This window comes from Microcaecilia unicolor, chromosome 6 (genome assembly GCF_901765095.1).
Source record: "Microcaecilia unicolor chromosome 6, aMicUni1.1, whole genome shotgun sequence".
In the NCBI taxonomy this organism is placed as follows: Eukaryota; Metazoa; Chordata; class Amphibia; order Gymnophiona; family Siphonopidae; genus Microcaecilia; species Microcaecilia unicolor.
This window is the reverse complement of record NC_044036.1, coordinates 88,816,021-88,828,536: the sequence shown is the minus strand read 5'-3', so window position 1 is coordinate 88,828,536 and position 12,516 is coordinate 88,816,021. Positions and strand designations below refer to the sequence as shown.

The 12,516-nt window shown below is 44.4% G+C and overlaps 1 protein-coding gene across 1 annotated transcript in view; it reads right to left on the bottom strand.

The window, feature by feature from the left end:
* The window catches only part of BRINP2 (BMP/retinoic acid inducible neural specific 2), a 149,178-nt gene extending 140,935 nt beyond the window's left edge, over positions 1 to 8,243 (bottom strand). Inside the window, exon 1 of the mRNA XM_030206401.1 lies at positions 8,207 to 8,243. The gene's annotated coding sequence lies outside the window, so the exon portion shown is untranslated. The remainder of the gene's footprint in view (positions 1 to 8,206) is intronic.
* Positions 8,244 to 12,516: the final 4,273 nt, after the last annotated feature.

The following is a 12,516-nucleotide window of genomic DNA, read 5'->3' as shown; positions in this document are numbered from 1 at the left end:
CTGGAGGAAGAGTCTGTTATTGAGATGGACATGGGGGACATCACTACTTGTCCTGGGATTGGTAGCATGGAATGTTGCCATGATTTGGGTTTCTGCCAAGTACTTGTGACCTGGTTTGGCCACTGTTTGAAACAGGATACTGGCATAGATGGACCATTGGTCTGACCCAGTATTTATTTATTTAGATTTTGCTCACACCTTTTTCAGTAGTAGCTCAAAGTGAGTTACATTCAGGTACACTGGCTATTTCTCTGTCCCAGGAGGGCTCACAATCTAAGTTTGTACAATGGAGGGTTAAGTGACTTGCCCAAGATCACAAAGAGCAGCAGTGGGATTTGAACCAGCCACCTCTGGATTGCAAGACTGGTGCTCTAACCACTAGGCCACTCCGCCACACCCAGTAAGGATATCCTTATATTCTTAAATATGTGAAGCAGTGCAAGTGTATTTGCTGACACACACACAGTGGGAATTGCTGTTTTACAAATATACACATGGAAAGAATGAGAAGCACGAACTCAGCAGCTTCCACATGGAACTGCCAGTTTTGCAACTTCCATGTGTAGCTGGCCATTTTTACAAACCTATACATATAAATGTCACCAATAAGTAGTAAGGCCACATTTTTCATATTTTCTTTCATTTTGAAGGTGGAAATAAACAATAGGGGATTAAGAAGAATTACTCCTTCAATACTTCAAGTGAAACCCTGGCCTTAATGTGGACCTTTTAAAAATCTTTGCTTGCCTCTGAGCTGAACAGCTCATGTATTTGTTTTCCCATTGTAAAATAAGGAATGCACAAGTAGGTTTTTGGCTCATCTAACCATGTCTTAATTGTGCCCCCAGCAAACCCCACTGAAATCTCTGGCTTAAATGCCAGAGCCTCCAGTTAAGTGCAGTTTATCAATTCTTATAACATTTGGGAATGCCTCCAGAAATGCCCCTATCCACACCCCCAAATATGTACCTGCATTAGGATTTACATACACATCATTACAGAATAGAATATGTGCATTAATCCTAATTATTGAAAATTAGTGCTGATAATTGGTTGTTATTGTCCAATTATCAGCTCTGATTGGCTCATTACTCAATTAAGTTACATGCGTTAAACTGGGTGCATGCCAACTTTAACACACGTAACTCTTAGCATCTGGCCCTTAGTGCATTGAAAAGCCCATTTAAGGGTGTTCCAAGCCCCATTCCTTAACACAGCTTAGTAATAGGGTCCTTTAAAACACCAGTCCTACAAACTCTTGAGTGTTAAGTTAGAAAAGTAGGCACATCTGGAAGGACTGGATGCCAGAATCAGAAAGGAGCAAGATTTCTCATTATCTAAAGTTTAGCTAGCAGGGACGGCAGTAAAAACTCTTGGCTCTGGTAGGGTACGTAGTGACAAATGAAGCAGCCAAATTGCTGGATCTTCTGGTTATAATTCAGGAAACTCATTCAATTCATGCGTTTTTCATTCCTGCAAGTGCTAATTAAATTCTGATTTTACTGCCCTCAGTTCGGACGGAGCAGGGCCATTAAGAAGCAGGTTAGTGTTCTGTGAACTTATCAAAGGAAAAAAACTGTATGCAGGAGGGCTGCCACCTGGTTTACCCAATCGGCACGGATGAGCCTTTAAATCAAGAGCTCAACCTAGCTGGCAGACTAGCATGGCTGAAATCCTTTCAGATTGTATGGAGAGTACTCTACAGACGGTGCATTGTTTTTTAGAATTTAGAAATGTTGGGTTTGATATTCATAGGGGTTTAACTTGGCAGGAGCAGGGTTTAACCGGGCAGAAGCTCCTCCCCGTTTAAACCCCTCTTTGATGGCCATCCAACAATATTCAGTGGCACGTATGTGGCAAGTGCCACTGCTTACTGCCTGTGATAGCTTAGGCACTGTCTGGTTAGTGCCATGATGATCAGGGGGTAGAGATCGGGCAGAGCTGGAATTTCACTGGTTAGTAGAAATATCCAGGTATTTGGTGCTGGCTGCAGACGTGGTCCAGTATTGAATATCCAGGGTTAATTCAGGCCACTGCTGTATGTGGCTTAAAAACTGCTGACCCCCGTGGGTTGAATATCTACCCTGCTGTTCTCTTTTAAAGCAACTTCAGTGGACACTTGCCTGCAATCACAAACATCACAGTGTAATTCTGCATCTGCTTATGCTCATGAGACTGGAACTGGGATAGTACACAGTGGGCATTGCAGCTCATGCGTTGGTGGAAATTTTCTGGGTTTCAGTTCTGGACCAGCAGAAGATTCTGCGGGTAGAAAGTTAGGCCACCGGTCCAAGTTGAATGCAGGCTAGATGAGGTCCTGCTGTTTTGGTCACAGTTAAGCTGCACTGTTAAAGCTGGCCTTGACCTCAAAACTGGAATGGCACAATTGGCTGTGGGTAAGTATTAAATGTGTGTGGGGCCACATACTGGGATGGTAGAGATTGGGACATGTCAGCAATAAGATATAGACCCCTCCCCCTCCTGAAGACTAAAATAAATATATATTTTATCTATGACAGCTAGGATATATTAGCATATTGGAGTTGGGGAGTAACCTATGATTAGAGCAGGGGGCTGAGAACCAGGGAAGGCAGAGCTGAAATCCCACTGCTGTTCCTTGTGATCTTGTGCAAGTCACTTAACCCTCTACTGTCTCACATACAAAACTTAGGGGACAATATTCAGCCTGCAACAGTTGTCTTTTTAAAACACTGTCCACTGTGTGTTAAAAAAACAACAACAACAACAGGTATTCAGCACTGGTATCCGTATACTGGAAAACAGCAGTGGCCGGCAAGAGCAGCCCAAGGTAAGATGCTGCCTGAAGCAGGGCTGAGATGGCGCCATCACTCCCCCTCAAGGTCATGGTCTGGCATCTCCCCCTTCCTTCCTTCACCCCTTCCCTGAGTTTACCTTCTTTGTCCATTTTCGAAAAGGTGGTGGAGGCGGCAGCGATTCCCATACGCTGCCCTGCTGCCAGCACCTGCCTCTTCTCTACTGCGGCCCACCTGTGAGGAAACAGGAAATTACATCAGAGAGGTGGACCACAGTAAAGAGAAGAGGCCAGTGCCGGTGGTAGGGCAGCGTATGGGAATCGCTACCACTGCTGCCGCCAACACCTTTTGGAAAATGGACAAAGACGGTAAACTCGGGGAAGGGGGTGAAGGAAGGGGGAGATGCTGCTCTAGGAAGAATTCTGCCTGAGGCCCCTGCCTCAGGAGGCCTAATGGTAGGGCTGCCACTGGTGACCGGTACTGCTACCCAGACTGTGGCAATATTCACAATGCTAACCGGACAAAGTTAGTTTTTGCTGTCCTGCATTTAGTGGTCTGAATATCACCAGTAGCCAAATAATCTCTGACTGCCCAAGTTCTGCCCACAGACTGCCCCAGCACTGCCTGGATAAGGCCGAGATGGTCAGAGGGAATACTCAGCTACACTGTCCAGTTAGTGTCACTGAAAATCCCTCTGGCCGGCAATGATCCGGTTAGCAGAACCTGCCTTTGAATACTGGTCAATTAGATTGCAACCTTTCTGGTTATTAAATGGACTTGGGGAAAATCCACTATTTCTGGGGTAAGCAGTATAAAATGTTTTGTACATTTTTGGGATTTTGCCTGGTATTTGTGACCTGGATTGGCCACTGTTGGAAACAGGATGCTGGGCTCGATGGACCTTTGCTCTTTCCCAGTATAGCAACACTTATGTACTTATTACAGAGAAATACACTCCATACCTGAATGTAACTTACCTTGAGCTACTGCTGAGAAGGTGTGAACTAAATCTAAGTAAATAAATACTGTATGGCCGATATTCAGCCCACGGGAGGCAGGCCGGTTAAGTGCCACGATCGATGGTGAGCCCACATATTCAATGCCAGGCCATTTCTGGTGACTGGCACTGAATATCCATTTTTTTTTTTTGTGTATGTTAATATTCAGCACTGGCTGGTCAAATTTATAGTGGCCAAAGATAGGGCTGCTATTTATGTGGTCCGCTTTGGTTGCTAAACTTAGCCAGCGAAACGCTGAATATTTGTGGCTAGCCAGTTATATCACGTGATATGGCTGGTTAGCCGCTATACACTAAGTGATAATATTCAGTGGAGATAACCGGCTAGCTCGCATTGAAAATGCTTAGCCAGCTATATGCTATTTAACCAGCCAGATGCCATTCCTGGCCAGTTAAACAGCACTGAATGTCGGCTGGTGTAAGTTTTTAGGGCTGCGACAGACAGCATCAGTTAGCCCACATCAGAATGGCCTAAGGTTTGGACTGGGAAACAGGACACTCTCTGTAATACTGAACAAGTCATACTACCTTCCACGGTAGCTAGTTTAAGCTCTTAGGGGCAGGGATTTACTGTACCTGTGTATGTAGGTTGGTTGTACGATGTCCTGACTGTGGCATCATAAGAAAACTGTAATAAAGACTGGAATGGAACAGCTTCCATAGTGGAAGTGCACTGATTACAAAGGGATTCAAGACTGGAGTAGTAGGGGGAGGGGTTGCAGGTCAAATTGCACTGTAGAAGGCTACTGTGAATCAGGCCTGGGAGAGAGGAATACTGCAGGTCAGCACTGGGGTGCACAAGCAAGAATAAGGTACAGCAGCAGTATGAGGGCAGTTTTCACCACAGTGATCAATTTATCCCTCGTCATGAGCATTACATTGCTTCACCTACAAGATGCTTTTTAATCACAAAATAGGTTCACAAATTTTAAGAAACTGCCAAACTGTCCCCTTTTTTATCATTTGTAAATGTAAAAATAAATAGAACACCTTTCAGATCTTTTCTACAGTCAGTTTTAGGCTGTCTCTGATTCACACCAGGCTCACAATAATATCAGTAGCCATCATATATCATCACTCAGTGAGAACAAATCTAATACTCTTGGCTCATCAAAAGCAGAAGACAGGAAAGAAACATCCCACTCAGCAGAACCTGCCATACTGGCAGCTGCCTGCCTTCCCTGCAGACTTGCTCTTGTTTGTGTGCTTCTGACTGAGCACAAAGCCATCAGGCTTCCTGAGGGACTTAGTTAATTTGTATTCCATACTCCCTGATTAATGAAATACCCCTTAGAGAGTGAGGACAGGAAAGCTCTGTATGACGCAGAAAAGACTTGGACAATATGTTTTATTTTAACCGTCTCTACAGTGTTCCATAAACAACCTGCTCTGTTGCGCTCAGGTGTTGTAAGTTTGATCTTGCTGGAGCAACTAGCTAAGAACCGAGCATTTTCTTCAATAGTGAAAGTTGCTGCCCTCCACCAAGTGAAAGGGACAGGACTCCATTCCCCAGCGGCCCCCTCTTCATGTGCAGACCAGCTCTCTCATCAATGCAGAATGTCATATAGGCAGAAGAGACATGAGGAAAACCTCTGAGCCAATGTCTTTATTCAGCCTGAAAATTAAGGTCTGGTTTTCTCAGCCACGTGAATTGCTGTATTGCTGGAAGCTGCTGACCAGTAGAAAATGAACGAATGGATTCCAGTGGGTTCCGAGGGCGTTCATATTTGTGATTAACCTGAGTATAGTTACTGCACACGTGTGAATTTTATAGACCAAAGTCTTTATGTAGTAGTAACTGATCTAAAATAACAAATTCTACACTGCAGTTAAATAGCAATTGTACAGCATGTGATGTGTGTGCATTCATAACAGTCTGTGTGCTGGATGTCATGTGCAGCTGTTACTAAATTTTATGCACCAAAAGTGTCATTGATTCGCCAGAACCAAAAGATGGATTGTTCATATTTACTTGCTTCCAGTTTAGAGTAACAGAGGGATAGGACTCCATTGGAGAAGACTGGCTCAGATTAGCTACAGAGGTAACAGAATTCAGATCTCTTGCCTATTTTTAAATTTTACTACTATATGGAATGCTCCTGTTAAAGTTGAGTCCCTTTTTTCCCTATTTTCTGTACTTTATTTATAAGTTCTTTTTATTTTTTTTTAATCCTGACAGTTTTTATCTGCTCCTTTGGACTTCCTGCTGAATTAGATAATGGACCAGGATTCAGCACCATTTGCATTTATTCATAACTACCCTGCGATTTTCCCAAATATTGCATTCCTGTCCAACTTACATTAGTCCAGTTATCACAATTGTCCTTGGAGAGGCCTTTGTATCATTGTTCCTTCTGGAACCCTGCAATTATGGGCTCTACATCCAGCCACTAGATGTCAACATTGTGTAATGACTATTTACTCCCTCCAGGGGCCAACAGCACTAACTTCCAGCTCTGGTTATTTCAGGGTACAGAAGGCCTAAACTAGGAATCAAACCCAGATCACACAGCATGGCAGTGTCTACTAGTATGGCAATGCCAGCCCTTTAAGGGGGTCTTTTACTGAAGCTTAGCTCGAGTTATCTGCAGCAGGGCCCATAGGAATAAAATGGGCTCTGCTGAAGATAACTGAAGCTAACAGTGTGTCTTCCTCTTCATATACCAGCCAGCAGAGGGCACTGCTAGTGACAGTAACACCGATGATTACAGTTCTTTGACAAGTTGGTATAGCTTCAAATATTGTATGTCACTTTTACAAAAAAAAAAAAAATCTATCATTTTACTTCCTGTGAAAGTACAGTACATGATTAGCTAAACTATTGCAATCTAAAGACATGATTTAAAACACCACTTATTATCTAAACATGTTTCCAAGCAGGTGTGATTTTTGTTGTGATCACAGACTAAGATTTTAAAAAGATGGGGAAATCACAAGGAATTTTACAAAGTTCCCAATGTGATCCAGGGGTTTGCAAATTTTCCTGCATTTTCCTCATATCTTTTTGTTTTCCAATGTGTAATCACAGTGAAGAAAACCCCACCTCAACCTGTAAAACCTGCATAATGGGTGGAGTCTTAGTCCAGAATATTTTTTTTGCCTACCTCTAGTCACAAGCCTAGAAGAAGACTGTCACTTATTCACAGTCAGTGTCAGAACTGGGATACAAACCCTGGTTTCACCTTTCAGAACTGCTTACTCTGACTACTTGCCCCTCTTTTTAGGGCAGACAGCACTACTTGGTGTCAGTATTGTCTGATTTAGTGGCAGGCACTTTCCAGGAGGGCTGCCAGTGGATTTCAGAGGGGAGGTATTTGGGCCCCAGTGACAATGAGGGAGAGCAGTTAGCAATCACACAAACCATGGTTATTCCCTAGTGAGGGAAACTCACATGTCAGCTCTCTCAGAACACTTTCCAGCCTCCGGTGCCAGGGGACCTCTACTATCAGTGGAATAGGTTAGGAAAAAAACCCCCCCACAAAACAGTGGAAATCTTTCCTCCCCGATCCCGTTTTTCATGGTAATAGCATTACAGCTGGATAAGTGTAATAGTTGTTGATGTTCCCATGAAAAGCAGATCCTGAGTTACTGTATTCCTCCTTAAGGTTGAAGGTATTATGTTGTATACATATCTGATGAGTGATATAATTACAATTTATTCTCTCTAAAATGCTCCCTCTTTTAACATTCTCTGTGCTAGTATATACTTTTATCTCAATCCTTATAACACTGGCGTCAGATTATTCTATCTCCCAGGTCCATTAAATCTGAAAGCACTCAATTGCCACATTATAAGGTTTTCAGTCATAGAGTATTAGACACTTAAAGGTTGCTGCTCTCTTTCCTTTAAAGCTCTCCAGTGCTATACATCCCGGGCTCTATTAAGGGTTTACTCTCATTTTGTATCTGTGCCAGCAATCATTAATAGATTTGTCTGTCCGCTTGATGTTTGATTGCTCTGTCCATTGGCTTCCTGATCCGTAAGTCCGCCTCCCCCCACCATTACCCCAGCGTGTTTATTTATTTAAAATATTTATAGACCGCACGATCCAAAAGTGCTCGGCGGTTTAATATTTATGATATCCGTCTGATGTATCTGAGCTCTACAGAACACCATTACCATCATCCGTATTAGCAAACCTTTTTTTCTTCATAACACTTTCCTCTGACGGATTGTATTATAAAAGATGCAATAAACAGATGTACACCTTACACATATATCATTTGTGTGTGATAATGGCACACTTGAAGCAAAATGCAGACATACTGGATGCAATAGCATAAAACGATTACTTTTTTAAATATCACTTAATGTAAAGTTTGCAATTGCAAGGAATATATATGTCTGAGCCCAAAGGGGCAGCATAAAGAATTGATCCATTCCTCAGACATTCACCGAACTTTAAACACTTACCCCCGGGGCGGCGGCAAAGGTGGCACAGGGAGCTGACACTCCAGTTACCCCAGGACAGAACCCCGTGCTTTTTCCAGGGAGGAGGCAGGGACAGAGAACATTTTCTGAGAAAGCCCTTGATCTTCAACACGAGACCAGCGCTTGGCATCCATCAGAAGAGAACTTTCTCAGGGCATCCTCGCGGGTTTTAAGCCGCTCCAAGTTTCGCCCTGGAACCAGCCGCCGAAGGAGACTCAGCGCTCACCAGACCTCTCGCAGAATCGGAACCATCTCCCCTGCTGGCAGCTTTCCAAAATTTGCAGTCCAGTCCTTGATTTCTTTTGCGTCCTCTCGCCCGGGTTAAACCCTGGCTCGTACCGGCTAGCACAGGACTTTTAGGTGAAGAGCGGAATTCAAGGGATTAAAAAAAAAAAAGCAGACCGCGGTCCACACTTCTTCGGTTCGTAGAGGCAGAACGAACCCTAGCAAAACGCACACTTCCTTCAGGGATCCGCGATCCTGCACCCTGCAAGCGCGGGTAGCAGTAGCTCGATCTTTTCTACATAACACTGTGCATTTATATGTTTACAAAGCATGCGATGCATACACGCATAGAGAGGGTTAATGACAAAGAGTGAATGAAGTTGCAAAACCGCCAAGGTTAAAAAGCAACGCTGAGCAAGCTATTCGTATTGTAACTCCTCGCTTGCTTGGCCACCCGCTCCATTATCAGCGCCTTCTGTGCGTCTCTTTCTCTCTATCTCTCTCTCTCTTTCGCTCTCTGTCCGTCTCTCTTTTCGTTTTGGTAGGCCTGTCAGCCGGCAGCCAATGGGATTCTGGCCTACAATCCCAGCAGACTCTGATTGGTTATAGTAGCTTTACCGGGAGGAAATGGTCTATCTAGGGCTGATTGTTAGCTTAAGATGCTCCCGTGGTTTGTTGGTCCATTGGTACTTGCAGGGCCGGTCTTGGCAACTGCGGGGCCCTGTGCAGACTAGTTGGCTGCCCCCCCCCCCCCCCCCCCAGGCCCACCAGCCCCACCCCTTGTTGAGAAGATATGTTTTAAAACATTTTCTTTTATTTCAAATAAAGACAAATGAAGCAAAACTTGTATACAAAAACTAATTCAAACATGGAAAATGCTAGACTAGGAAACCTTTGGGTTTAAAAAGCAAAACCACCTGCAGGTAAGGACTAGATAAATGAATTAAAACGAATCCCCTTAATTTATTTATTTATTGCATTTGTATCCCACCTTTTCCCACCTCTTTGCAGGCTCAAAGAGGCTTAATATGTAATACTTGGTAGCAATAATGAAACAGTGATTGAATATTCAGATAGCAAGCAGCCTGAGCCAACAGATTTATTTTCCACTGAACATAATTAACTTTGTATGAACTTGGCTGCTAATAGTGTGCTGAACTGCACAATGTTGGCACAATTAGCCACACCCTTTTACCAACCATGGTGCATATAAACAGTAATCATTGAAAACATTACACCAACACAGGAGAAGAAAAATAACTTGTTTTTTTTTTTCATTATAAATAATTTCTGTAAGCTGTTACAGCTCCAGTATGCCCAAAATGACTCAAACCAAATTAGCATACAGACTCTGCATGCAGCACAATACCAGAAAAACAGAACATTGCTATATATTGCAAAATAAGACAGCAGATGTAAATTCTCAAATTGGACATTTTCCAAACACTAAAATGAAAATAAAATGATTTTTTTTCTACCTTTGTTGTCTTGTGACTTTGTTTTTCTGATCATGTTGGTCCCAGTATCTGATTCTGCTGCTCTCTATCTGCTCCTTTAACTCCACTTCCAGGGCTTCCTTTCCATTTATTTCTTTACTTTCCTCCTTTCTTCTTCATTTATTGCCCTACATCCATAGGTAAATGCTGAGTCCTCCGCAGATTTGACTGGAAGAGGTATAGAGTGGACCCAGCTTTTGCCTATTTTCTCCAGCCATGTGCAGCTTTTCTCCTCTTTTCCCTTTCCCTCATCTCCGTCAGTAATCCTGTTTCTTCCCTCTCCTCCATCCATGTCCAGCATTTCTCCTCTCTCACCTCCCCTCCAAGCATGTTCATTTCACTTCACCTCACGTCCTCTCTCTTCTCTCCCCTCCATTCATATCCTGCATTCCAGCTCTCCCCTGTCCTCCAGCCATGTCCAGAATTTCTCCTCTCTGCTCCATCCATGTGCTTCTCCTTCCTGTCTTCCCTCACCTCCAATCATGTCCAGCATTTCTCCTGCCCTCCCCTCCATCCATCCATAGCAACTCTCCTCTCTCCCATGCCTTCCTCACCCATCCATATCCAAATATTCTCCTCTGCCCTCTCCTCCCATCTATGTCCAGTGATTCTCCTTTGCCCCTGTCCTCCCCTCTCATCCACATCCAGTGATTTTCCTCTGTCCTCCCCTCCCCTCCCATCCATGTCCAGCATTTCTCCTCTCTCCCCTCCCTCCCTCCATCCATGTGCATCTCCTTCCTGTCTTCCCTAACCTTCATCCATGTCCAGCAACTCTCCTCTCTCCCCTGCCCTCCCCACACATCCATGCCCAGCAATTCTCCTTTGCCCCATCCTCCCCTCTCATCCACATCCAGTGATTCTCCTCTGTCCCCTGCCCTCCCATCCCATCCATGTCCAGCGATTCTCCTCTGCCCTCCACTCCATGTCCAGTGACTCACCCGCCCCAGCCCCCAACTTAACTTACCCCCCTTTTCAGCCCCCGAGTTTCAGTTCCCAACCTCAGCCCCAGCCCCACCTGTGTCCTCAGTTTTCCACAGCCCTCCTTTCCTTCCAGCCACCCTGCGTTTAAAAAGTTGCAGCAGCGGAGAAAAAGCAGGCTCGCCTCTAGCCTTTAACCCTTCCCTTCTCTCTCAGCGTGCACTGTGCCGCCTTTGCGGAAACCGGAAACAGGAAATTGCATCATAGAAAGGGGGCACAGCGCTTGCTGAGAGAGAAGGGAAGGCTTAAAGGCTAGAGGCGAGCCTACTTTTTCGCTGCCACTGCAACGTTTTAGACACAGGGCAGCTGGAATGAAAGCTGATGATCAAATGGCAGGGAGCGAAAGGAAGCGCCGCAGGGCCCCTTGAGGCGCGAGGTCCTGTGCGACTGCTCCTGTCGCCCCTGCCTAAAACCGGCCTTGGGTACTTGTATATAATATATATACCTATATCTAGATAGATAGATAGATACGGTCATATCTGAGTTAAGTTTACCTTTAATATACACCATCTATTGCTTTACCAATTCAGCTCCTTTCATGATAAATGGATTTTGTAAGGGCAGATCAGTACTTCTTCCAGGGCAAGAAATATCCTAGGTTGGAATTGTTAATGGTCAAAAGTCTTCATCATAAATAACATATATGGGGACAGACTTAAAAATTCTCCAATATGTATAAATCGGAAGAAATACCTCTCTAACTTGAATGCACGATTGAAAAGAAGCTCTGGGGTTAGAGCAGTAAAAGATGAAGGTGAAAGGGGATACACTCAGGAGGAATCTAAGGAAATACTTCCTTATGGAAAGGGTGGTGGATGCAAGGAATGGCCTCCAGAGGTGGTGGAGGACTATATCAGTTTAGGACAGAATGGGACATGCACAGAAGATCTCTAAAGAGAGAAGAGGGGAGTGTACACACCAACCCACCCCCACACAACCACTTCTACAAATACAAACCCCAGACCCCCCCCCCCCCCCAACACACATTCTGCTCCCTCACACAAACATATATTTTTCCCACTCATGTACAGACTTGGCACTAACACACCCACACACTTTCCCCATTCCACACAAACAATCCAGTCTTCAGTTACACATATAAAACATATACACACCCTACCTACCCTCACTCCACCCTACATCCCATCTCCAGGCACCCATGTACACATATACATACACACCCTTCATTACCAGACACACCCATTACACCCTGTGTTAAAACACACATGTGACACTCCTCCCTCCCCACCCACTATGATCACGAGGTGTCCTAGCAGCATCCCCTTGGGTAAGCCTTCAGCTTGTTCCTAGTATGTAATATCTAGCAAATTGTAAGCAGGGGTTTATTTTGCCGCAGCAGCAGTAGAAAACATAACTTGGAAGGGTTTTTCTAGCTTTAGTCCCACGTGGAAAGACAGGGAAGGAATGGTAGGCATAGTTTGCCTGTTTTGTTTGGGGTTGTCCCTCCCTCAGATGGACACTGATGAGCTTTCTCTCTCCTCCATCCCTCAACATGCATTTACTCTATTTTTACTATATTTGATGACATGCTTCACCTCCTTCCATGCCTGCAGCTGCCACTAGCCTCAATCT